Genomic DNA, 27,804 nt, shown 5'->3' with positions numbered 1-27,804 from the left:
TTGATAGGACCTAATTTTGTTTCCTGCAGGTGGGGCCGTATAATATTCGTGACGCCTTTGCTCGTTAACTATACCATTCTGTCGCCGGCAGAAATGTGTGCTTTATTGGAACGACGAAGCTAACTAATCTTTCGGCGCCGATGTAAGGAAGAAAAAGAAGCAGAAAAGAACTTCCACCTTAATTTTATGCCATCTTGTGAGAAACGTTCCAATATGTTTTGTTCTTATGCACCTATGTTTCTTTTAAAGTTATATAGATATATTACAGGAGACTTTTATTTCATTAAATTTCTAGAAGCAAACGCCAGAATCCCGTATTTTCTGAAATGTCTGCTAGGAGTATTATAATTTGTTTGGAAGACAGACAAGTTCTCAAGTTGGCAGGTATATATCTTGTTAGCTCGCAATGTGTGGTCTTACTAATTCCCGATACGACAACGGGATAGAACGGTGATAAATTTTATTTCAAACAAAAGAGTTTAAATACTAGCCTATGCTTTTCTGACATGATGTTCCTCATTTAGATCCACGATCTCCCCCACCACCCGCTCCCGACGTCTTATGGACATAGGCTCTTATGGCATCTTGGCAAAGAGCAACAGCATTGTAATAAAAATAACAACACCACCACCAGAAGAAGCTTCATTGTTTATTCATTATTTGAGTCTCTTCCATTTGGACGCGAGGTGAGTGAGTGAGTCATGTCTAGTTCCACAACTTTCAGCGTACTTTACGCTCTGGCGCCATGGCTTCATTCCTTTCGAGGCAAAATAACCATCTTTCTTCAGAAAGGACGCAAATATTGCTTCGATTTTTTGATGCTTCATATAGTGGCTGATTAGTTTTGGTGGTAAAGGCGTGGTCGGATCACCCAAAAGAACTAAAGTTCGATTCTCCTTCGTGACATTGAAAAATTGAGAGGACTTAGTTTCGCACAGCCTATACATTCCTGAGGGTAAAGATGGCCGGATTTGGAGTAAACCATGCTATCCTTCTTAGTGCCGAGTAGTGGATACCGTTACCTTCCACTTCCCAAAAGGTCTCCGTGGTCTGTTAGGAGAAGGCTATACTTTGTTACTTCCTGTGTGTACGCTTCGTCAGTGGCACGTACACTTTTGTGACATGGGATGGTAGAGCTGTTGACGAGCCGACCAGCCCTCGGGCTGAGAACTCGACGTGCAGTTAAGCATTGGCTATCTCCTGCAGAATATCATATTACTTGAAAGCATACGAACACTATGGCTACTCAAAATCTTCATAATCATCCACCACTGACCTGCATTCAGCGCTGACACCCAGGTGGTAGATTCTCTATCAACTGCTCACCTAGTCTTTTCACAGAAGTCGGAAATTTGTCTAACATCTCCCTGGCTATGTTATACCAATCCCTAATTCCTATTCCTATAAACGAATATTTGCCCCAGTTTGTCCTTTTGAACACGCCTGTTTCGTAAAAGTACAATGGTAGGGACGTAATAATTTTTTCGAAAGCGAGTCGTTGTTGAGCTGCTTCCTGTCAAATCGGAGAACCATTTTTTTAATGTGGCAGTCCTTTGGCAAAAGGTCTAATGAGTATGGTGGAAGAGATAGAATGTCATAGTGAAAGTTTTGTGATTGTTACACTGTCGTTCTCGATACATGTGGTTACGCGTTGTCATTAGCCATTGTGACTCCATCCGTGTTTACCAGTCTAAGTCCGTCAGCACCTAATTTCTAATGCATTTTTTTTCCAGCTGGGAGCGGTACTTCTTAGCAGTAATGAACAGTGAATGATACCCACTGTGCTCAAATCCAAACATTCACGACTAGCTGTAGTACCCGGCGTTGCCCGGATAGTTTCTGAATATTTACCTTTAAGATTTGCATTACCAGTTAGTTATGTGTGATGTGAATTTTTATAGAATTCCTTTTTGACTTGCAGATTGATATGTTATGATCTATTATGTAGTTTTCAAATCATTTAGATGTGTTTGATTTCAAGTTTTAGATTATTTAGTTTTCGAGTAAAACTTCGTCCTTATGGAAGCTCGAATCGACTGGGAAGTATTTGATCCTGTCAAAAATTAATAAGTGATAACTATATGTATTTAGCCGTCGCACTATAGATACGATGTACATGATTTCAACTGTCAATGAGACTGTCCCCCTCCCGCCCTCCACCACTAAGAGATATAAAATCTGGATTGTCACCATTCATCTCAGTGACCCAGAAAACTGTAGATTCGACACTGTTTTCTATTATTTTTATATCTCACTCCCCCTCAGTCACTAATTATTTCAGCTACCACGAAAACTATGGATTCGATAACATTCTAGATTATTTTCATACCACCCCCCTCGCCCCTGCCCATAAGGGTGCTAGGGGTGTCTTACCCTCACGCGGTTTGTCTCCTGATACTAATTGATAAGTGTACCAAGTTTGGTGAAATTGCTCCAGTGGTTTAGGAGGAGATGTATCATTTACACACCCACACCCATACACCCACACACCCACACCCACACACCCACGCACACACATACATCAATTTTTATATATAGTAAGAAGAAGAAGATAATATTTTATATGTAGTTTTTCGATTAATTTTATATCTCACCCCCTTCGCTCCCTACTTGGACTTTAAAAAATTCGGAGTAATACTATTCATCTCAGAGACCCTGAAAATATGGATTCGAAACTGTTTTTAATTATTTCTATATCTCAGCCCCCCCCCCTCTTTGCACCCCACCTAAAAGGGGGCTGGACTTTAAAAAAATTCTAGAGTATTACTTTTCAACTCAGCGACCCCGAAAACTATGAATTCGACACTATTCTCGATTATTATTGTAACTACCCCCCTGACCCTCTCTCTTAAGGGCGCTAGGGATGGCTTACCCCCCACAGTGCTCGTCTCCCGATAGTAAGTAATACGTGTACCAAGTTTGGTTAAAATTGCTCCAGTGGTTTAGGAGGAGATGTCATTTACACACACACTTCCATTTCTATATATAGTAAGATTTTATACCCGTACTTCACCCCCTTTCCATCCCCGCCCAAATGAGTCCTATGAGTGCCTTACACAAGAGTATATTTTTCCAGATATTAAGTCTTATTTGTTCCCATTTTGGTTGGCGGCTATGCCCAAACGTACATACATACTCTCACTGCTCTAGAATCCTGCAACTGACGTCGCCATGGTTACGGCAGTTCATTTCTTTATCCGATTCTTAGAGCAGGAGTAGTGTGGTGCCAATATCTCCGTAACGGTTGGTTTTAGGGCCTTAAAACATGATTTTCGGGCCCGTAGGGCTTACCGAGTTTTGTTCTTTGCGTCAAGAGGATTAATTTGAGCTTTGCCTCGTCCTTATACGACAAATTCGATATTTTGCCTATAATAGTATAAGAGAAAATAAAACCGTTGTGGTTTTCCTATAAAACCCCCGTCTTTTCAAAGATTTTAAAATGATATGCATATCGAAACCTTCCCCGGGGTGAGTATACTCTAAATATGAAGTTTGGTTGAGATATATCCAGCCGTTTCGACGTGATGGTGGAACAAACAAACAAACAGACACGAACAACTTATTTTATAAGACTAGCTGATGTACCCGTGCTTCGCTACGGGATTCTCAGAAAGACTGACTTTGTGGTTTTCCTAACTGAAATCAACATAGGTCATTACAAAAACGTAAGTATGAATGTAGCGATTAAAAGCAATGCTATCATATAAAATACTCGATCAAATGGAAAGCCGCACGTTTTATTACTTTTAACGAACAGTGCTGCGGTTAGATTGCGGTGCCAATCTAATAGTCCAAAGTTCCAGAGCTGGGATGACCAGGCTGCAGATTGCCATGAACACTCATCTGCCATTATTCTGCTAAATATGCACACTGTTCATTCCAATCAGTGCCTCAGAGTAGGGATTGAATAGCCCGAATGCTATGATGATCCAGTGTGTTACGTACCAGCAGTACCAGAAAATTTATAAACCAGGGGAATGGCATGCTAAAGAAGAAAGATTTCTAACTCCCCAGCTACTTCCCATCAATATTCAGGCAGGCTGTTACACTCTGTACGACTGGGCGAGTTGACCGTGTGGTTAGCGGTGCGCAGCTGTGAGCTTACATCCGAGAGATAGTGGATTCGAAACCCATTGTCGGCAGTGCTGAAGATGGTATTCTATGGTTTCCCACTTTCACACCAGTCAAATAATGGGCCTGTACCTTAATTAAGGCCTAAGTCACTCCTAGCCCTTTCCTATCCCATCATCGCCATAAAATCTATCTATGTCGGTGCGACGTAAATCAAATAAAAAGTACTCTGTACGCAGCAGTAATCATATCTACCGGAGATGGGGGCAACAGAAGACACAAAGCACATCACGGCAAACAATGGTCAATGTAATGGTATTGTTGATCAATGTTATGAGCTTTCTATATTGTAGGCCTTCACATTTAGTTTTCTTTCGACTCGGTGATTTGTAAAATATTTTATAACGTAAACTGTAGTTTCTTATTCTCCGACTTTACATACCGATTTTCATTAAATACTGTTACTCGGCGCTGATATGGACTTAGTAACAAAAATCCAAATTCATGAATATATTTGTAATCATAGCCAGTACGGTAACAATGTATAAGACATGAATAATAGGAAATTGAATACTATATAACCTTAGTTATGTAGCATTCATCGATTAAACCTCTAATAAGAAATATTTGAGAATTACATTTTAGGCCTTCCCCTAAACTACCATTTCACTCAGCGTGAATAAAATAATTTACAGCCCAGACTATAGCGACTTATTTCCTGACTTTGCATACCGATTTTCATCAAGATAGGACTACTAATAACAATATTTGAGAATTAAATTTGAGGCCTTACCCTAAACTACCATTTTTCTCAGCGGGAATACAATTATTGATAGCCTAGATTGTAGGAACTTATTCCCCAACTTTTCATACCCATTTTCTTCAAAATACGACCACTAATAACATAAATAGTTGATCATTCAATTTCAGGCCTTCCCCTAAACTACCATTTCACTCAGCGTGAGTAAAATGATTTATAGCCTACATTGGAGAGGCTCATCCCCCGACTTCACATACCGATTTTCATTAGACCACTAATAAGATAAATAGTTGAAAATTCAATTTTAGTCCTTCCCCTAAACTACCATTTCACTCAGCGTGAGTAAAATTATTTATAGCCTAGATTGTAGAGGCTCATCCCCCGACTTCACATACCGATTTTCATTAAATTCTCTCCAGCCGTTTTCTCGTGATGCGTGTACATACAGACAGACAGACAGATAGACAGACAGACAGAAATTACGGAAAAGCAAAAAGTGCATTTTCTTGTTACTATGGACATGACCGATACAGAAATACCATTATTTTCAAATTCTGAGCAATGTACAGACAAAACTCTTATTTTATATATATAGATTATTGATCTCGTATGAATGACCGGTTTCGACATCTGTTATAAGGCCGCAGCGGTAGCCGATATTTTGTTGCATCGATGGCTGGAGGAGTTTGCAAATGTCCACTATCCTTTGACCTCAAAAGTTATTGAATTGCACCGATGATCAAATTAAAGTAATGTAAGAGAAAGAACTAATAGAGCAGTAGAACTATTGTTATTCAAAATATATTTACAGTACTTACATAGTTGGTCTGATAAGAAACAGTTCCCCGCTCCACGATGGTTCACTCAGAGAAACTTTATGCTATGGTACGCAAACCAGACGTGTTAGAACAATGGGTTTTGTCACTAGCTTTGATGTTCGCAGACCAATAGGGAACGATTGCTTCAGTAGCTGTAAAATTATACGGGGACGTCTAAAAAAGATGATGTTGTTTATATTACTGAGCATATGAAATATGATCCTCCGTGGCTCAGGCGACAGCTCGCCAACCTCTCACCGCTAGGTTCCGTGGTTCAAATTCCGGTCACTCCACGTGAGAATTGTGCTGGACAAAGCGGAGGCGGGAGAGATTTCCCTCCGGGTACTCTAATTTTCCCTGTCATCTTTCATTCCAGCAATACTCTCCAGTATCATTTCATTTCATCCTTCAGTCATTAAACATTGCCCAGGAGCAGTGCGACAGACTTCGGCAGCTGGCACAATTCCTATCCTCGTCGCTAGATGGGGGCTTCATTCATTCCATTCCTGACCCGGTCGAATGACTAGAAACAGGCTATGTGTATATATATATTATAAAATATGCAGTTGCATAATTAAAATGATTGTAATTGAGGATATAACAATAGGGCAATTATAGCTAGAGCCATCGGTGGAATTCAAACAGTCTGTGAAGGGCTACATTTGACCGTTGATGGAACTTAATAATGCGACACAGCCATTGGGCAGATCGGCGACGAGTTTTAGGTGACATACATTTTCATCATATGCCACTCTTCAGTTAATGTTTCTGTTCCAGAAAAGCAGATTACACCGTTGACTACAACTCAATTGATTCCATGTATGTTGTGCATTTATAGGGGTATTTAAACTGTACTACTCCAGACTCTAGCATGGTTTGATGGTGGTGTTAAAACTGTAAAAGTAGTTAATGGGACGTAAAGAAAATAATAATATTATTAATACTGGTATACCATTTCATTCCGAAATCGGGCATATCATGCATAAGAGGCAGTCAAGTGAAAGTGATGTGAAAAGATGTGGAAAACTCATGGGGATCTCTTAAAATTCTGAGTTGGCAGGCGTTTTCATGAAGAATGTTTATGCCATTCTTATAGAAAACCGGGACGATTTGATTTTAATGCGCGCGTCAGTTTCTGCAGTGTCTCTTCATAGCACTGTGCATTGATTGTGGCTCCATGTTCGAGATGAAGAAAGACGTTCGTGGACATCGGTTTGCGTCGGATGACGACGTGTGTGACTGGGAACAGATGTGGTTCAGTCAACAGCCCACTATCTTTATCAAGAATTAAATTAGCTGTCTCATCACCCAGTGGGAGTCTTAACAGTTCTAGCGATAAATTTTGAGGTACTGTACTTCTTGCAAGATGGCCCGTTTTCATTTCACTGCCCCTTATGAAAGAACCCGATATATTGAAACCTCGTTTTGATAATGCCCAATAAGAACGCAGTTCAAGAACAAAAATAGTGCAAATTAACGATATTTTAAACAAATTATTTTTTAAGTTGCTTTACGTCACACCGACAATGATAGGTCTTACGGCGATGAAGGAATAGGAAAGGGCTAGGTGTGGGAAGGAAGCAGCCGTGACCTTAATTAATTAAGGATAAATAGCGGAAAACCATCTTCAGGGTTGCCGACGGTGGGGTCCGAAACCACGGTCACTTGAATGCAAGCTCTAAACTGCGCGCCCCTAACGGCACAGCCAACTCGCTCGGTCAACTTAGTATTGATATTATTGTAGGGTTCATGAAAATACTATATACTTGTTCTGTGACGTTATTTAGCAAATATTTATACGTGCGGGCATTATTTTTGATTCGTTCTGCCCAACTAAGGAGCGCGTTTGACCTTATTAGCACCGGGCGAGTTGGCCGTGCGGTTAGGGGCGCCAGGCTGTGTGCTTGCATCCGGGAGATAGTGGTTTCGAATCCCACTGTCGGCAGCCCTCGAGAGGGTTTTCCGTCGTTTACCATTTTCACAACAGGCAAATGCCGAGGCTGTACCTTAATTAAGGCCACGGCCACTTGCTTCCCATTCCTTGGCCTTTCCTAACTCATCGTCTCCATAAGACCTATCTGTGTCGGTGCGACGTACAGCAAATAGCAAAAACAAAAAAAAGAACTTATTAGCACTTTTTCGCTTTTTTCTTCTCTTTCCAATTTCTCTTCATCCTCTCGCTGTGTTCCTTTTTAACATTATGCAGTCCATCCTGTTTTTAGTCGGGTGAGCTTTACAGATAATTTGTGTTTGTGAGTTAAGATTCTGAATGTTATTGTATCTTGAATGGTGTCTTCATTAATGGCAATTTCATTTAGGTTTGCGCAGATTTCTTTTAGCCAATTTTTATGATTCTTCATTGATAAGTCTAAGTTTAAATTTTATTTGTGAGCGTATTATAATCCATTCTATATCAGTAATCATATTGTAATCGCCGTTTCCTGATTGAATCTGTGATTCTTCTGTAACTTGATGGACTTCATGTGATTTTTTTTTTAAAAATCCACATTCCTTTTTCACATTTTGGTCCTAAGATTTTTCTTAAGACTTTCATTTCGTGTTTTTCGATCCCTCTTATTCGAGATTTGCCACCAATTACAATAGTTTCAGTTGCATAAAGTGCTTGTGTTTTAACTACTGTGCTATAATGTCGTAATTTTGCCTTTCTGATATAATCCTATATATTGCACCCTTCGTAGAATCGCCATATGGGTGCAATATAGGCCAACTAATTATATAATTATGATTTTTGTTATAGAGTCCATCCATCAGGTAATCGTGATTTCAACATCAAAGGTGGACGAACATTCATCGGCCGACTTCGTTTCATGAGTTTTGTAAGTACAAATTATCTATAATTTTCACTTTCTGCATAAATATTTATTGAGTAAAATTTAAGCATTTTGTTAACATATCATACAAATATATTTGTCGGTGCCTAGCTGTATGTGTCCATGGAAGTTACCTTCAACATAAAATTTCCAACTCACGGTCCGTGAGTGGATTCCATCCAGTTTCTTTGCTAAATTCCAGTTTAACATATCTCAACGAGAGTTTTATTACTGAAACGACATATAACGCCGATGAATTAAATTAGGGATTTTGGTCTTATTCTCAATTTCATAAGACAATAAACTTTTCAAACGATTTAAGTAACATTTAGAACATAGTTTTATATTAAATTAAATTAATGAATATTGAATATTCACGACCGCATTGTAATCGAAATCGACTTTCAACCTATTAGGTCGTGTTACGTACATTTAGTACGGATGAACAGATGTTAAGTACAGAACAGAAATGGCCAACCGGGCACCAGTGGGATCCGAACCAACAACCTCCCGATTTCGCGTCGGTTCCTCTACCAATTGAGCTATGGTGGCCTACGTCATCTTTGTTCTGTTGGAAAGGATCTAAGCTACAGGTCTGGTGCTACCGCCATCACACTGTAGAGTGCGTTTAAGTCGCCCGTTGAGAGCCAAGTCAATGAATATTGAACTTTCACGACCAATTGAGCTATGGTGGCCTAGGTCATCTGTGTTGTGTTGTAAAGGATCTAAGCTACAGGTCTAGCACTACCTCCATCACATTGTAGAGTGCGTTTAAGTCGATTAATATTGAATTTTCACGACCGCATATTCATTGACTTGGCCCTCAACAGGCGACTTAAACGCACTCTACAGTGTGATGGTGGTAGTGCCAGACTTGTAGCTTAAATTCTTTGCGACAGAACACAGAAAACCTAGGCCTCCATAGCTCAATTGGTAGAGCAACCGACGCGAAATCAAGAGGTTGTTGGTTCGGATCCCACTGGTGTCCGGTTGGCCATTTTTGTTCTGTACTTAATGTACCGTACCCAGGCGTCATAACCCTCTAGGACGATGCCTCCATTTCCTGAATAACTCAGGGTTGGGCAGAGAAGTGGGTTGATTGTCGAGGGTAAGGCTAAATGTCGAAGTATATCACTTAACTATAAGTATGTGACAGGAATAATGGAGGTTTATCTCGAATGTGAAACACTGATATGGGGTAAGATATTCCATAAAATAACCCCGAATCATACTGTCACAAATAAAAATCCAAATAATGAAACGAGTATGAAATTTGCATTGAAATAAAATTGAAATAAGTATGAACAACAAGCGTTAACTACGCAAATTGAATAAATGATAAATGAAAGTTCAAAATCACAACATTAAAAATATTTGTGAGCTTCAAAATATCTTCACATTATTGTCGAGTGTTCATATTCGTATGGAGTAACACGATTTTAAGTATCACCATAATACGGATTGAAATTCAGGGAAGTTGACGCAATAGTTATCTTTAAACGAAAATTAAGACGCAATGGGACATGATATGAACTACGAAAAATACTAGTGGCATTTTCCTACGCTATATTTACAATAATCACAACATAATTAAAGTATCTCAAATTTTTACATTGAATCAGGTAGGGGAAAACTTATATACTGCACTGACTCGACGTGAAACGCGGTTTACCAAAGGATCTAGTAAGAACTAGATTGACCACAAACATTCACTCAGCACTCGGGCTGTTCCCCATTAAACAACAAGACAACATATCAAAAACAACATGACGTTACACAAAACACCAGCCTGTAAGAGAACACAAATAATATACTTTAACAAACATGTGGAAAGCAATGGGCAATATTGCATTCCTCTGCTGCATTTGCGCACCAGATAGTGCCATTCATCTGTCACATATTTCCTGCTTTGCAGTGGGCTGAATAGAAATTTTAAAACTCAATACTGCTCTGAGGACTTGGTCACTGTTTCGACAAGATTGTATTACGGAAACAACATCTCATTTCGCACTGTCTATATAAACGCGGCTGATAAGCTAACTTGTAAGGCGAGCTCGTATCTCCAAAACTGCTCGGAGATTCACATACACAATCGTATTTCTTGCCAGCATGCTATTATAATTCAACACACACACATCATATTCACTGGCCTGACATTAATTTCACGTCAATTCTGATTCTCAATATCATCTCAGAATACAATCACAGGCCTATTCTCGCTGCACACAATTCTTATAACATCATCAGGCATGCCATCTGCCTAAATAATCAACTTCATATTTCAGCATGCATTAAACTCTCTTGTATATCTCATAATCTCATCAGCCTTTCTCATAATAAATCCGGGTTCGATTCCCTCTCAAATCATTGTACGAAACAGTTTTCAACCCACATTAGAATAATATTTTCTATTCAACGTTGCATATACACGTGCCACAGCTCCTGAAATACATGCGTCATGGATCCTATCTATTACTAATCTTTCTAAATGGGAAAATAAAATTTAGTTTCAACGCCGCAAGTGTGTAACTCGGAAAGTGGATGATTTCGGCAATCTAATCATTCTATCTCTAACATACAAAAATATAGGAATAACCTTAAGCTAGGTAACGTGCATACCTGACACCAATAGAGCAAAATAAATCCTCCCTCAATATCCCATCTAACTAATCATAAAGTAAAAGAAAAATAGTGAAATCATGCGAATCCCTCCTATCCACATTTACAGCATCACAAATGTGAAATGAACACATGCCGTCCGGCAAAATTTACATTAAAGAAAATCCCTACACTAAGCCTCACAAGTATCAATCATAATTCATATAACATGCCATTTACTTAAAACATGCGCCTCATCTTGGCAACTATCTGGACATCGGTAGCAGTTCACATTCCTGCTCCGGTGGTGTTCTACTCCATCCTCAACACGTTTTCAACACATGGAAACAATCTTCTTTCTTCTAAAGGATGTGCCATCTTCTTGATGTATGTTCCTGTACACTGCTACACACAAGACTTCTAGTAAATACCTTTTCACCGCTCTGTCTGCAAGTGCCGAATAAACTCTCTGTCGGCATTAATTTATGCCAACGTCAATATAACAGCACAAACACACTGTTAGGGTTTAAATACAGTCATTTGGAGCGGGTCGCGGTTCGATACGAAAGTCCTTCGCGATACACGACCGACCCGTAAGTACAATGCGGATGACCGTCTCTCACTCAATCACCAGTCTGCGGCTGACATTACCGTCTATTACTTTAGAATAAGAGTTTGCGACATAGCGCAATTGGCAATTTATCACTGCACCCAGTTTACTTAACACTTTTCACAAGTATGTGCACAGATTTTGGTCGATAAGACCTTACACTGTTAGATTTCTGCCCACGTGGCAGCATTCGCACACATATAAAAGAGCAGTCTGGAACGATGTTCACTTCACGGCAACTCACACAATAAGAAGGACGCTCCCGATGAGTGGGACGCTGAAGTAACATAGCCAACGCCATTGTAGCTAGGGGATTCCCGTATGTTCAAATATTCAAACAATCAGCGTGCTTGTTACCCATAATGGCTTCGATATTTATTAAAATTAACATTAGGCACACTGCTGATGACTTAATAACGACTCAGATAATTGCTATACGTATTCCTTATTATTTATCACTCTCAGACCCGTGGAAAACCCATCAACTAACAGAACTGACTTCTCTACATCGATGTACTCTTCCCTCAGATACCCATGTTGGTCAACCTGAGATTTTAATTCTGCGCGTTCCAGAATTCATATTAGCTACACCCTCGCTTCCTAATTGGCTGAACACTCCTCATAGCCAACGAATTCTACACGTGCCGAGATGTGATAACTTCTGGTAAAGCTGAACATTTCCCACGGTCGGAAGCAAGCGTCGCGCAACATACAGCGACTTTGTCTCCATAGACTTCCGGTCTCAACTGTTCTGTAATCTGCTACTTTTCCAATGCCTGACTGAAATCTCCCTCGATATAATTATTTAATATGGCAAACATATGTATGATTGTCTCTTATAGGCCGTCAAGGTACGGCTCATTAACATCTGTTCAACTCGTACTAAATGTACGTAACACGACCAAATAGGCTGAAAGTCGATTTCGATTACAATGCGGCCATGAAAATTCAATATTAATTAACTTGACCCTCAACGGGCGAATTAAACGCACCCTACAGTGTAATGGCGGTAGTGCCAGACCTGTACCTTAGGTCCTTTCCAACAGAACAAAAATGACCTAGGCCACCAAAGCTCAATTGGTAGAGCAACCGACGTGAAATCGGGAGGTTGTGGGTGCTAAATGTACGTAACACGGCCTGATAGGTTCAAAGTCGATTTGGAATAAATTAAATTAATTTTGTCATCAAATAGAGGTATTCAGTACGTTGTTTACATGGCGGCCCCGGTCTTGAAAGCCAAGAATAACGTCCGAGAGGGTCCGTAGTGCTGTCCACACGACACTTTGTAATCTGCAGGACTTCGGGCTGAGCAGCGATCGCTTGGTAGGCCGTGGCCCTTCGGGGCTCTTGCGCCATGGGGTTTGGTTGTTTTAGTACGTTGTTCAACCATGTCTGGCTTTGATAATGGCTTTAATGGTGCATGGCGTAATATGTGATGCCTTCAAAAGTCAGTTTCTTGATGTTCTAATACTCATATCTCAATTATTTCAAAATAATACTCCACAGAATAACACGATCACAAGTTACAAGCCTGCCGTAGTTTTGTTATTTGAAATAATATGACCATTGGGAACTATCAGTTGTTAAGAATTCTAACTAAAATGCATCATTGAAGTTGTTAAAAATGAAATTGTGTTCAAAACTTCAAATTGTCATAATCTGCCTCTCCGACTCACTGGCTGAATGGTAAGCATTGAGGCCTTTGCAGAGAGGTTCCGCGTTCGATCCCGGCCGTGTCGGGGATTTTAATCGCGTGTGATAAATTCTTTTGGCTCGGAGACTGGGTGTTTGTGTTTGTCCCAACACTTTCATTTTAATATTCAGACAACGCACTACACTAGCAGCCACCACAGAAATACGCAGTAATGTTTACATCCCTCCATATAGGGTTGCATCAGGAGGGGCATCCGGCCGTAAAACTGGGCCAAATAAATAAATAAATAAATAAATAAATAAATAAATAAATAAATAAATAAATAAATAAATAAATAAATAAATAAATATGCGATACAGTTCGCACCCATGACCCTAAAGATGTGGGAAAAGCGGTAGAAAGAGAAGATTGTCATAATCTGCCTCTTCAAAACGTCTTCTAACTACTTGTTTCGTTATGCCCATTCATAGATCGTGTTGGAACTTGTTCATTGGCTTGATACATTAGGACGCTAGAGGTTATGTTAAACACCACCATCAAATCATGCTAGTGTCTGGAGTAGTAAAGTTTAAATATCCCTATAAATGCACAACATACAAGGAATCATATCGGTTGAAGAGTTGTCTGATAAGAGAAGTGGCGGACCAGGTCAGAGAAGCCAAGCAATACAGCTGAGGATGTTGTCACGCTAACCGCTTGGTATACTAGTAGCTATAGATCATCTTGCTAGGCAGCAATAGCCTTAGACTTCGGAATGGTGGAGAAAATTTTCGGGGGTGGGACTGGGAGAGTCCAGACACTACGTACATCCTTTCGTACAAATCTTATTATAATGGAATTAGGAAATATTTAATAGCTAATTACTGTATATAAAAGTTCGTATTAAACAGAATTAAGATGGATGTTGTTGATCGTAATGTGATGGAAGCACTAACATTGTTCACAGAATCTGTATTTTCAAAAACTTACATTGATGAACTGTTCTCCTTAACCGTCTGCGGGCAGTTCAGAATCATACCAATAGCCTAATAAAAATACTCACATGTGTAGGTTGAGAACATATTTCTTTCTGGCTTAATGTTTCCCACTAGACTGTTCTAACCTATAACCACACCTCTGTGCAGGTTTTCCTCTCTGTTTCAACTTGTTAGTGTTCAAATAATATCCAAGGAAGTGCAGCACATGACTGTGAATATGTTTACCTGCCCTTGTCGTGAAAGGCACACTATTATGAAGTAATGTGGAGTTGGTAGGCCTATACGTCCTTTAACGCTTATTTAAAAATGTGTAATTACAGTGTATTGGAGCCTTTTAAAGAATGGAAACCTATTTCGAAAATCGCATGACGTGAAGTAGTTGTCTCTGACATTTAAAATCAAGAATTTAAGCGTTGTGATTTTATTGTAATTATTAACATGTTGTGTAAAAAAGTTAAAATTAACTTATTATACCGACAATTTAGTTCAGAAATGTTTGTAAAAAGGAACTGCGTTTTTTTATTTTGCTGTAATTTATAAATTTGATTTCCAACTTCAAAAAGTACAGAATTCTTGCTTTCTTTTGTAAAATGTGTGCTATGGAGTCTGAAATAGAAAATAGGAGTAAGACAGCAAATATATAAAGAATAGGTAGAAATTTGAAGGGACTAAAGAAAAGAAAAGTTTAACCATACGTACACACGTATATGATCTACTTATATTTTCTTGCAACAATGCAAGCAACAGCTTCCTAACCTATACCGATGAAATCTTTTCTCCCCAATGTTCAGTAGGCCTAATATGACCGGACCCATGTTAGATCTTTATTGTTGGTGGGGGGGGACAAATTTGTTATTACTCTTCTAAATATTTTAATGTTAAACTATATACTTTTTAATAACAAATTATAACTAATCAATCATTATCATATTGAAAAGGAGTATTCACAATTAACAAATGATGATTTCAAACATCGATGGAGTAAATTTATACCAGTTTTCATATTTTCGAATGTATGTTGTTTCAGTATTACCTTGATCATTTATGGAAGGGCCGTAGGATGTTAAATAATGGAATGTTTTTATGTAATTTATTATATCAATTATATATAAAACATATTCAATGATAACATTTAACGAAATATAATGCTGATTAAAATTTGTGAATGTTTGAATATTGCATGGCTCTTCAGGTTAGAACTAATTTGGTTCTGGGACTGTCTCACAAATGTCAATGATTAAACTAAATATTCGAGATTTAATGAATGATTTTTGTAGACTAATAATTTATTAAATGTATTCCCTTATAAGGAATGATGTATTTATCCATATTTTCAATTCTACACAATTTTAGTAAAAGTTACAAATTGTAAGACATGATTCGGTCATTATTTTGTCCTTCCTCAGCTACAGATGTATAAGGCTTAGACAAAATATAGCATTCACATTAAAACACATTAAAATTAAGAGAGATATGTTGTTAAATGTTATCGTTGATATGTAAAACAAATTTTATCTCCTATGACTGGTAAAAATAAATTATATAGTTGAATTCAGACATTTCTCTTACAAGTTGCCCTACGTCGCACCGACATAGATAGGTCTTATGGCGATGATGGGGCAGGAAAGGACTAGACGTGGGAATGAAAAGGTCATGGCCTTGTTTAAGGTACAGCCGCAGCATTTGCCTGGTGTTGAAATGTGAACCCACGGAAAATCCTTTTCAGGGCTGCCGACAGTGGGGTTCGCACCCACTATCTCCTGAATACTGGATACTGACCGCACTTAAGCGACTGCAACTATCGAGCTCGGTAAAACGTGTTTTACAAGTTGCGCATGTAGTGTTGAAAAGATGAATAGCCGGGCTGAGTGGCTCAGACGATTGAAGCGCTGGCCTTCTGACCCCAACTTGGCAGGTTCGCTCCTGGTTCAGTCCGGTGGTATTTGAAGGTACTCAAATACGTCAGCCTCGTGTCAGTAGATTTACTAGCACGTAAAAGAACTCCTGCGGGACTAATTTCCGGCACCTCGGCGTTTCCGAAAACCGTAAAAGTAGTTAGTGGGGTGAAAATCCAATAACATTATTATTAAAGATGAATAAATATATAATTCCTTGTATAGGAATACATTTAATTTGCATTATTAACTTAATACGGAGCCAGAAAGAAGAAATGTATATATTTTAGTAATTTATTAGTAAACCAAATTTTAAAACTAAACATTTTGTTAATAATTCACTTCATAATCTAGCCTAACAACGCTGATTTTTAAAATCAATAATCAACTACCCTTAATCCTTAAATATCAGTTTTATTACTATCCTGTGGACTTCACTTGTAATACAGCACGAGATGTACCAAAATGATCTGTGCCCTGGGAGCTAAGGGCCGGGTCTGACCGAGAGTCCAGTCCTATGTTACACTCTGGATCTCCACCACTGACTATAATGACTTCTAACACACCTTCGTTACACATCACTTAACTCTATTGGCGTGTCTGGCTGTACTTGGTCTCTTCTTTCTTCCTTTATTCAGGCCCAAGGCAATGAGATATTGACAAACCAATTTTCATCCCATTGAGCCTTGCTTTCAACTTGAGTGTCTAATTTATGATTACCGGGTAACAAGAATAGTTTTCAAGAAGACGCCACATCTTCAGAAGCTATAAAACTTTCTCAATTCCAATCATGACGGGCAGGAGCATGATTTCCTATCAATTTTCTACAAACTTAATGTCTTTTACTTTTCTCCAATTTCGGTAACACGCGCTCGCTAAGACAAGCGGTGTGTCGTGCCATGAGCTTCATTATCCACACAGATGGCGTGGTTAGTTGCTTGTTTAAATATAGCGTCCATCAGCGGTAGAATTAGATGTACCAATCAGTTTCACTAGACCAATGTTACTTGTTGAAAGTAGCTAATAGTCTAACTTAGTGTCCGTGAACTTTCTTCTGAACGACATTCCGCGCGTTTCTTCCATTACGTTCTCCTAGAACAGTAATCTAAAAGTATGGTCAATGTTCCTCACTATTCGAGACCTCGATTAAACTTCAGCTACACCAGGAGGGATTCTGTCATCTCGTCCCTATTTTCATTTATTGTTTTTCTCAAGTCTTTTATCCCCTTTCAGGATAATAATAATAATAATAATAATAATAATAATAATAATAATAATAATAATAATAATAATAATAATAATAATAATAATAATGTCTGTCTGTCTGTTAGGTCATCAGCCCAGAGGCTGGTTGGATCCTCAGATAGCACCACCAAAGGTTATGCGGTTATAAGGAAACCCCAAAAACCAATGGCAGCACCAAAATGAGGCATACTAGGCAAGATGAGGAGTGAGGTAGTTTGCCATTGCTTTCCTCACTGGGTCAGAAAGTACTATTGCTGCACGACTGACCCTATGAGCAGCACCTTTCATAACACTGAGATGCACTAGTCGTGCTCTGAATGTCATTACTCAGCACTACCCATACCAGAGCAACTTCCATATTGTCACAGTCATGGATGAGACTGGGACTTCGGTGGAAGCTACACTTTACTCTGGCCTGTGTCAAGAGAGAGATGCAAAAGTACTGTATCCATCAAGAAATGACAGCAGGCAGAATAGTAATAATAATAATAATAATAATCATAATTTGGTTCGAACCCCACTGTCGGCAGCCCTGAAGGTGGTTTTCCGCGGTTTCCCATGGTTTTCCATTTTCACACCGGGCTGGCACAAATAAGGCCGGGACCGCTAGCCATTTCCTGCCCCATAGTCACTAAAAAAACCTATCTGTGTCGGTGTGACGTAAAAACAAGTTCTAAATAATAATAATAATAATAATAATAATAATAATAATAATAATAATACAAAATCCTCTCTGCAGTCCTCCTCCAAAGAACACAGGAACAACTAGAACCACTCATAGGCGAATACCAAGCGGGCTTCAGGCCCCACAGATCCTGTGCAGAACAGATACTCAACCTAAAAACCATCTTGAAACTACGGCACACAAGAAAACAACCCACAATCTGCACCTTCGTGGACTTCCAGAAAGCATACGACTCCATTGACCGGCAATCTCTCTTCCAAACACTGAGTGAGTACGGACTGGACAACAAGACTCAAAAAATCATCAGACTAACTCTCACCAACACAACCTCCCAAGTAAAATTCATGGGAAATATATCTGAAAAATTTCAGATAAAAACCGGTGTCCGACAAGGAGATGGTCTTTCCACACTGCTCTTTAATATAGCCCTGGACAAAATCATGAGAATGGGAACAAGCTCTAAAAGCTCAAGGAAATTGGCAACCATTAAGTATGACAAGAAGACATGTAAAAACCTCCTGTCTCGCTTTCGCAGATGATCTCGCGATCCTTGCAACAAACGAACAACAGGCAATCAGCCAAATCGAAACTCTCAAGGAATGCTCAGAAAAATTCGGCCTACAAATCTCCTTCTCAAAAACCAAGATCATGTGCAACCACTGCAGCCTCCAGAATTTGAACACGAAATTTGGCACAATCGAAAAAGTAACTGAGTTCCGATATCTCGGAGAAATTATAGTACCAACAGGAAAAGAACAGAAGGCCCTCGAGGTCCGCATCCAGAAAATGAAGAGAGCCCTCGGCCGAACGCAAAACATTTACAACAAAAAATGCTTTTCAATCTTCACCTAAATTCGACATTACAACACTGTGATCAAACCTGGAATACTATACACGAGTGAAACACTGGATCTCCACAGGAAAACAGTACTCGAAGACATCCTGAAAGAGAAACGTAAAATCATCAGAAAAATTCTCGGCCCAAAACTGACTGACGAAGGATATAGACTGCAATCTCGTACAAAAACCGAGGAGCTCTCAAACCTTGCGGCCGACATCAGCAAAAGACGCCTGAAATTTTACGGACACATCAAACGCCTTCCAGAAAACAGACTGACAAGAATCTTACTTGAGGCAACAGAAAACATCAAAACAAATAGGTGGACATCGGAAATCCGCCAATACCTGGAAAAATCAGGAATCAAAATGGCCGACATCGCTAACCGAACCTGCTACAGAACGAAAATCAACAAGTGGGAAGTAGAGTCAGAGAGAAACCACAAGAAGAAGACAGGAGCTAAGCGGACAGAAGAACGAAGAACCACGATGAGAGAAAAACTGAAGGCTGGCTGGCAAAGAAGGAAATGCACAACTTCTAAGTGAGCTTTGCGTGATCAGTTTTCTGGTCTTTTTCGCATCTAATAATAATAATAATAATAAAGTAAACTTGTATCCTCGGCCCGAGGTGGTGTAGCTCTTTTCAGGCACACACCCAATGTGGGTTAGTCCTCAAGATGGTTCACCGTTGTTTCCCATTTTCACACCAGGCAAATGCTGGGGCTGTACCTTAATTAAGGCCACGGTCGCTTCCTTCCAACTCCTAGGCCTTTCCTATCCCATCGTCGCCATAAGACCTATCTGTGTCGGGGTGACGTAGAGCCACTTGCAAAAAATTTCTATTCCCCTCCTAGGTACAGGATTTGTGGTCAGCAAGATTTTAGAGTCTGTCACCAACTTCACATCCCCAAATAGTCGAATCTCGATCCTTTATTTCGAAGCAGAAATAAAATCTACACCATAGTGAACGTCCATGCACCAATTAATCAAGCTAACAGAAATCTTCTGGGAAGAGCTTGAAGATATTCTGCCCAAGATTCCCAAATAACACACCATCATCCTTCTGGGAGACTTCAATGCTCAACAAGGAAAAGAAGAGGAATTCAAGAGTATTGTTGGAGACTACCCAGACCACAGGAGGACAAACCACAATGGAGAAAGGCTGGTAGAGCTGTGCAAGGCGTTTAACCTAGTTGTGAAGTCAAATGCTTTCAAACGCCTTCCTAAGAAACAGAAAACATGGACATCCCCAAATCGCCATCTCGGCGAATTCCAAATTGACCACGTTGATATCTCTCGTCAACCTCAGAGAGATATTCAGAATGTTAAAGTCTTAAGAAGCGCGTACCTTGACTCTGATCACTATCTCTCAAAGATAAAAACGAAGCTTATTGCAAGGTCCACTAAGATATTTAAGGGAAGAACGATCAACAGGTTTGATGTGGAAAAAATAAGGACTCAAAGTGATTTCAGTCAGAAAATTGAATCACTTGAGCCACAAAATTCGGAACAACTCAAGGAAGCCATAGTTGAAACGGCAAAATAAACCATCCAACAGACAAAATCAAGGAAGCATCCTTGGTGGACCAATGTATACGACGATACCATAAACCAAAAACGACTTGCCTGGCTGCGATGGAACACACGGAAGAACGAAGAAAACAGAGAAAAGTGCCTGATCGCGAGAAAGCAGGCTGACAAAACCATACGCAGGGTAAAACGAGCATTCCACAAAAATAATTTGGAACAGATAGACCAATATTTCAAAAAGAATAACACTCGCGACTTCTAAAAAACCTTCAAGCATAATCTCAGTAAATACACACCACCCAGTCTTCACTTCAGGAATTCCAGTGGGAAAGTTGCTTACAGTGATAAAGACAACTGTAAGATCCTGGCGAAATACTTTGAGTCGCTCTTCAACTGTGAGGCTCCAACATCAAAATTTTCCTTTCGAGGAAAATATGCCCGTTAATCCGGACTCAAGTCCGCCAACCAGAGAAGAAATCAGGCAGATCATTCAATCAATCACTTAAGAACAATAAAGCGCCCGGTGAGGATTCAGTAGTTGCCGAGCTTTGTAAGTATACAGGTGGTAAAGCAGATGGCAAGCTTACGGATATCATACAGGAGATTTGGGAAACAGAGAAACTGCCAAGTGACTGGACATTGGTCCTGATTCACCCCCTGCACAAGAAAGGTGACAAAGCGGACGTAAACAACTATCGTGGCATATCACTCCTCTCGATAACATACAAGATTCTCGCGAAATCACTTCAAACGAGAGCTGAAGCACAGCTAGATCATCAACTGGGAGAACTCCAAGGAGGGTTTAGGAAAGAGCGATCTTGTGTTGAGCAAATCATGAATCTAAAATCAATTATATCGTACATGAAACTGAGAAGTAAGAAATTCGTAGTGACCTTCGTTGACTTCAAGAAGGCTTACGACTCGCTGGATCGAAGTACCCGGATCTAGGTTCTAAAAGAATTGGATTCAGATAATAAGACAGGAACAATCATTCAGGAAACCCTGTTGGACACGACCTCCAAATTGAAATTCAAGGGAGAGGTTCCTAAGTCCTTCGAAATACGGACAGGGTTAAGGCAGGGTGATGGGCTCTCACCTCTGCTATTCACCTGTGTTCTCGAGAAAATTATTCCCGAGTGGCTTAAAGAATTGTGTAAGGAAGCTGCAGAGAATGGGGTCAGACTAGGTTGTAAGAACAAGGACCTGGCAATTGACTGTATAGCCTTCGCAGATGACCTTGCAAATCTCTCTAATTCTCATGACACTGCCACACAACAAATCAGTCAACGATAGATGCAAGCAGCAAAGGCAGGGCGACAGATTTCGTTTGAGTATACACAGTTCATAACGAACATCGAGTCAGTGCCCAGAGAACTTAAGGTGAACGAAGGAGGAATAAAGAAGGCAGAGAAATTCAAATACCTGGCTGAGTGGATGGAGCCCAACATTCGTGAAATGGAATGTTTTGTGTGAAGGATCAAAAAAATGCATCAGAATGCCTTGCAGTTAATAAGAAAGGCCTGGCAGAACAACCGGAAGTCAAAGAGAGGAAAATTTTAAGAAGGATCTTGGGCCCGGTCAAAGGACAGGGAGAGTACAGAAGACGACACAACGATGAGCTGTATCTACACGTGGAGGAGATAACGGACACCATAAGCAAAAGGAGAATCTCTTTCTATGACCACTTGACACGAATGAGGTCCTGAATAATTTCCAATGGAATCTGTGCCTACTTTGCGGGAACGAAAACCAAAGGGATCTGGTTTACAGAGGTGGAGAAAGACCTACAAGAACTGGGGATCTCCCATGAAGACATCTTGAAACGTAACTCTTCGAAGGAGAAACTTGAGGAAGTACAGATTTTTCAACCAAAACCCATAATGAAAACCAGCAAGAAGTGGACCGAAGAACGGAGGGATGCTCACCGGAGAAGAATGCGGGAACACTGGGCAAATGTGAAGAATATTAGGAGAAAGCAGTTGAAATAGCGTGGTCCATAGAAGACGGAAATAATAATAATAATAATAATAATAATAATAATAATAATAATAATAATAATAATCGCTCTGAAAGAATATATCTCTGTCACTGAATTGCCTGGGCTAATTTGATGACACTCTGAATATGATCACTTCTCTCTGCTGCTGACTTAAAAATGAAGCCGTGTTCCCGTACCCGCTGTAAAGACCTTATAAATGTTTGAATTGCTATTTTGTAGTCGTATAGGGAAGTATATTAATAACTTTTCATATTCATATAAATAATATTTTATTCGTCTTCCTCGGAATAGTTAAAATAATTACAAGTTATTCGTTGTCTTTCGATGCAAAGACAACATGGAACGTTTGTTAGAAAATAGCAAATAGATTTAATTTTTAAGGGAGGTACAACTGGGTAACCATCTCCTCTTAACACTAATAAGAATAGAAAAAGGAAGTGGCCCAATCGTTCAAAAATGAAGGTATCGACAGACGTCAGGGAAGGGTCAGTAGAGACGATAAATTGAAAGAGCCCCTAGGACTTGCATACTTAACACCATTGGGGTAAGTAAATAACAAGAGTCGACCAACAGAGGCATGTACGATATAAGAAAGTGAGGAACGTAGCATAACCGGAAGCAATATGAGACTCGGCTACGGACCCCGAAGTAACCAAGACAGGCTCTGTAGCAGAGAGCCCTTCAGATACTCGTTTTAGTCGGGTCTTACGACAGGTAGGGAAAGTTGCTGATATATCCTACGCCCACCATCCATAGAGATACCTACGTAGTGGGTTCGATGAGAGGGTGACATGAACATTTCTTGTGACTGGCTAATTCTGATTAACACCTTACCATTTTCTCTGTTTAGTTTACATTTCAAGGGAATGAGGTTGACTAAAACAGATCTGTGGCAGCAGGAGAGAGACCACCAGTCAACTTACAATAGTGTCTGGCTCCATGGCTAAATGGTTAGCGTGCTGGCCTTTGGTCACAGGGATCCCGGGTTCGATTCCAGCCAGGGTCGGGTATTTTAACCATAATTGGTTAATTCCGCTAGAACGGGGACTGGGTGTATGTGACGTCTTCATCCTCATATCATCCTCATCACGACGCGTAGGTCGCCTACAGGCGTTACATCAAAAAACCTGCATCTGGTGAGCCGAAATTGTCCTCGGACACTCCCGGCACTAAAAGCCATACGCCATTTCCATTTTAACTTACAATAGTCAGTATTAATTTTAGAGGCTTAGTGAATTGTACATAAGTACGTCCAAATTATTTTATTAGTAATGTTGTTATGGTGGCTGTAGTAGTGCGGATAATGTAACTGTACATATTAGGGCTAGAATTTGACTGAGTGTTCCGAAAATTCAGGTGAGATATTGTGTCCACATTTTCCTAGAGAGTATACATTTCCTTGGAAGAGAAACACATCAGTACGGCTATAACATTATTTATTATTTTTTAATTTTATTATTATTATTATTATTATTATTATTGCACTCGGGAGATAGTGTGTTCGAAACCCACTGTCGGCAGCCCTGAATATGGTTTTCCGTGGTTTCTCAATTTCACACAAGGCAAATGCTGAGGTTGTACCTTATTTAAGACCACGGTCGCTTCCCTCCCAATCATATCCCTTTCCTATCCCAACGTCGCCATAAGACCTATCTGTGTCTGAGTGAATTAAAGCACATTGCAAAAAAATATGATTATTATTCCCCTTGCGTAACGTAACGGTTTGCGCAATTCACTGCTATTCTCGGAGGCTCGGTTACGATTCCCGATACTGCCAGAAATTTAAGAATGGCAGGAGGGCTGGCATGTGGTTAAAAATTGTAAATGCACCTCACCCCCATTGGGGGTGTGCCTGAAAAAAGCTGCACCACCTCGGGCCGAGGACACAAGTTTAAATTTTTTGATTCGTTATGTCCAATTAAGGAGAGCGTGTGAACTTATTTACCACGTTTCTTCTTGACTTCCCAAAATCTCTTCATCGTTTCACCGTGCTTCTTTTTGCGTTCTTCCGTCCATCCTGTAGCTTGTCGTTTAGGTTGATCAGCAAACTTGTGTTTGTTTATGATATTTCCGATTTTTTTTCTGTCTTGCAAGATTTCTCCATTTATACCAATTTCCTGAAGATCTTTGTTTATTTCACTAGGCGAGCTATTGTTTTTTAGAGATACTGCGAGAGTTAGTATTTTCTTTGTTAGCCTATTGTTATCCATCCTGATCAGGTGACCATAGAATTTTAAAACGGAAACCTTTCCAAAAGTATGGAAGATAGAGAAAGTGTGTCCAGTTTTTAAATGTGGAGACAGTAAAACTATCGATAGATATCGCCGTGCTTGTATTTTATGTGCACCGGCTAATGTATTTGAGCAAATAATGTACACGCATATATTTAATCATGTGAGGGTCGGTATACGTATTAATCAGCATGGTTTTATGACAGGTAGATCAACTACGACTAATCTATCAAGATTTAAACAATATGCGTATGCCATTTTGAATAATCAAGGACAGGTCGACGTAATAAACACAGATTTTTCCAAAGCCTTCGACAAATTAGATCATGGCATTTTAATGAGAAAATTGGCATGCTTTGGTCTGACCCCTCCTTGGTTAAAACTGCTTGCATCTTATCTTAGAGCACGGAAACAATATGTTTGCTATCATCAACATGAGTCTTAAGCATACAATGTTCCTTCTGATGCACCACAAGTTTCTAACCTTGGCCCTTTATTCTTTATTTTATATATTAACGATTTGCCCACTAGAATGAGGTTTTCTTAGTGTATATTATATGCTGATGATGACAAACTTTATAAAGAGATTAAAAATGTTGATGATATGTTGAAATTACAATATGATTTGGATTACTTATACACATGGTGTATTGAAAACTGTTTGCAACTTAATTTAAATAAACGTCGTTTCCTTCATATTTCAAATAAGAAAAGTATATTGAATTATAAATATAAAAATATTAATAATGAAGAACTCAATTTTTTTTCACTCTGTTAATGACTTAGGGGTAATTGTTACAAGAACTTTATCTTTCAAGAAGCATATTAATACAATGGTTAATGATTCCTATAATAAATTGGGTTTTTAATTAGAAATTCAAGAGATTTCACTAACACGTATGCACTATCTTATTGTTCAATAGTACTGTCCGACCAAAATTTGAGTATTCATGTATAATTTGGTCTCCATGTTATAAATCTCATCGAAAACAAGTTGAAATAGAGCAGAAACGCTTTTTAAGATATCATTATTGTAAGAAAGAAATGATATCCCCTTTTAGAAATTATGTTTCATATGAATTTTTGTTGAATGAATTTAAATATGTATCGCTAGCCAGTAGGCGTGTAATAGCTCAACAAATGTATCTCTATAAGACTGTTACTGCATTAATTGACGACAGTAGTTTGTTTAGGAGTTATGCTTTAATGAAAACGAAATTTAAGATTTCAGCAATTGTTTATAACTCCAGTCTCCAAAACTATACGTTTAAGAACTTTCCGTCTATCAATATGTGTGAAACATACAATAACTTACTTATAAATATCATATAGATCTTGACTTTGTTTATGAATATGACACATATGTAAATATATTAAAAGAATTGTACTCGTCAAGTGATTTGTTTATATGTATAATATTTAAATGATTTGGTTACAATTTTTTTGTTTAATGTAGTAACAGACTTCCGTATATGAGATATTGTTTCATCCATTTCATTACCATCTTATTTACATAGCATTTTCATATTTTCTTCTTTTTGGTATTTCTGTGTTATTTGTGCCAAATAATTTTTAAAACTCCAAAACACCACGGCGCAGAGCCATGAAGGGCCATGGCCTACCAGGCGACCGCTGCTCAGCCCGAAGGCCTGCGGATTACGAGGTGTCGTGTGGTCAGCGCGACGGATCCTCTCGGTCGTTATCCTTGGCTTTCGAGACCGGGACCGCCATATCACCGTCAGATATCTCCTCAATTGTAATCACGTAGGCTGAGAGGACCTCGAACCAGCCCTCAGATGCAGGTAAAATCCCTGTTCTGGCCGGGAATCGAACCCGGGGCCTCCGGGAAACAGGTAGGCACGCTAACCCTACACCGCGGGGCCGGCAAATAATTTTTAAAAGCCACGTATAATTAAAGTGTGTCTCTGTTGGCGGTAAATTTAATAAATAAATAAATAAATAATATTCATTTTTCTAATGGTGTCTGTGATTTTTTTATATTACTTGATAGATTTCCTGTGATTTCCTTTTCATCCAAATACCAGTTTCGCATTTAGGTCCTAGAATTTTCCTGGCAATTTTTCTCTCTTTTATTTCTATATTTTTTATTTGTGATCTGCCAGCAATTATGAGAGTTTTTGATGCAAAAAGGGATTCTGGTTTGACAACTGTGTTGTAGTGTGTCGTAATTTCGCAGTTTGGGATATAATTTTTTTTGTTGCACGTGCTCCAGACAATTTTGTATGCTTTTTGTAATTTTTAAAATTCTTTCTTTGTTTGCTTGCTTGCTGATTTATCCCGTTTGGTTGTATAATTTCGCCTAGGTATTTGAATTTATCTACTTAGGAGATATTCCCATATCTAGTGATTAGAGGATGGTTATTAAATCCTGATTCTGTACCTTCTATATACTTTTTCTAAACATATGAAATTTGCAGACATGTTCTTTCCGCTATCTCATGATGTTTTTCAACGGCGAATACTAGTTATCAAAAGAGGGTCACTGCACGTCAACCAGGTTCAAGATTCATACGTAGGGCGTATTTTGGCCGCCTGGTTTGTATTATTATTATTATTATTATTATTATTATTATTTAGCGTATGGCAATAAGTTACACATATATCTATCTATAAATATCGTCGCTGTTCGGGCAAAAGGTCATAGCTCACAATGCTCTTCCTATCCGTTATTTTCCTAAAGAATGGTCACGCCTTCGGGCCGCATATGGATATGCTGACCATCAGAACAGTTTTCATTGTGTTCATTTTCGTATGAAAACGTGTAAAGGAAAATGAATTTTCAGTATATTACTGGGTAGGAGTGCGTAAATAAGTCATCAAAACATACATTCCTACAGTGCGGTACGGGAAGGTACGTATGTGTATATGTAAACAACATTAATGACATCATACCAAATCAAATTTGATGTGATAGTGTTGCTTCACGCCCGTAGGCTTAACGTTTAAAGTGTCCTATCATGATCCCTGGGTCGTGCTGAGAAAGAAACAACTGTAGCTGCTGGACCTATCTTTTGGAAGATCTCCCAGCTATGACGACATGTT

At 39.2% G+C, this 27,804-nt stretch overlaps 1 long non-coding RNA gene across 1 annotated transcript in view; it reads left to right on the top strand.

Moving 5' to 3' along the window:
* LOC136870865 (uncharacterized) overlaps nt 1–27,804 on the top strand; it is an 882,383-nt gene that overhangs the window by 605,764 nt on the left and 248,815 nt on the right. The window contains exon 6 of the long non-coding RNA XR_011018019.1: nt 8,408–8,486. This is a non-coding gene — a long non-coding RNA (uncharacterized lncRNA). The remainder of the gene's footprint in view (nt 1–8,407; nt 8,487–27,804) is intronic.

Source organism: Anabrus simplex, chromosome 1, assembly GCF_040414725.1.
Source record: "Anabrus simplex isolate iqAnaSimp1 chromosome 1, ASM4041472v1, whole genome shotgun sequence".
NCBI lineage: Eukaryota > Metazoa > Arthropoda > Insecta > Orthoptera > Tettigoniidae > Anabrus > Anabrus simplex.
This window is presented reverse-complemented; position numbering and strand designations above follow the sequence as displayed.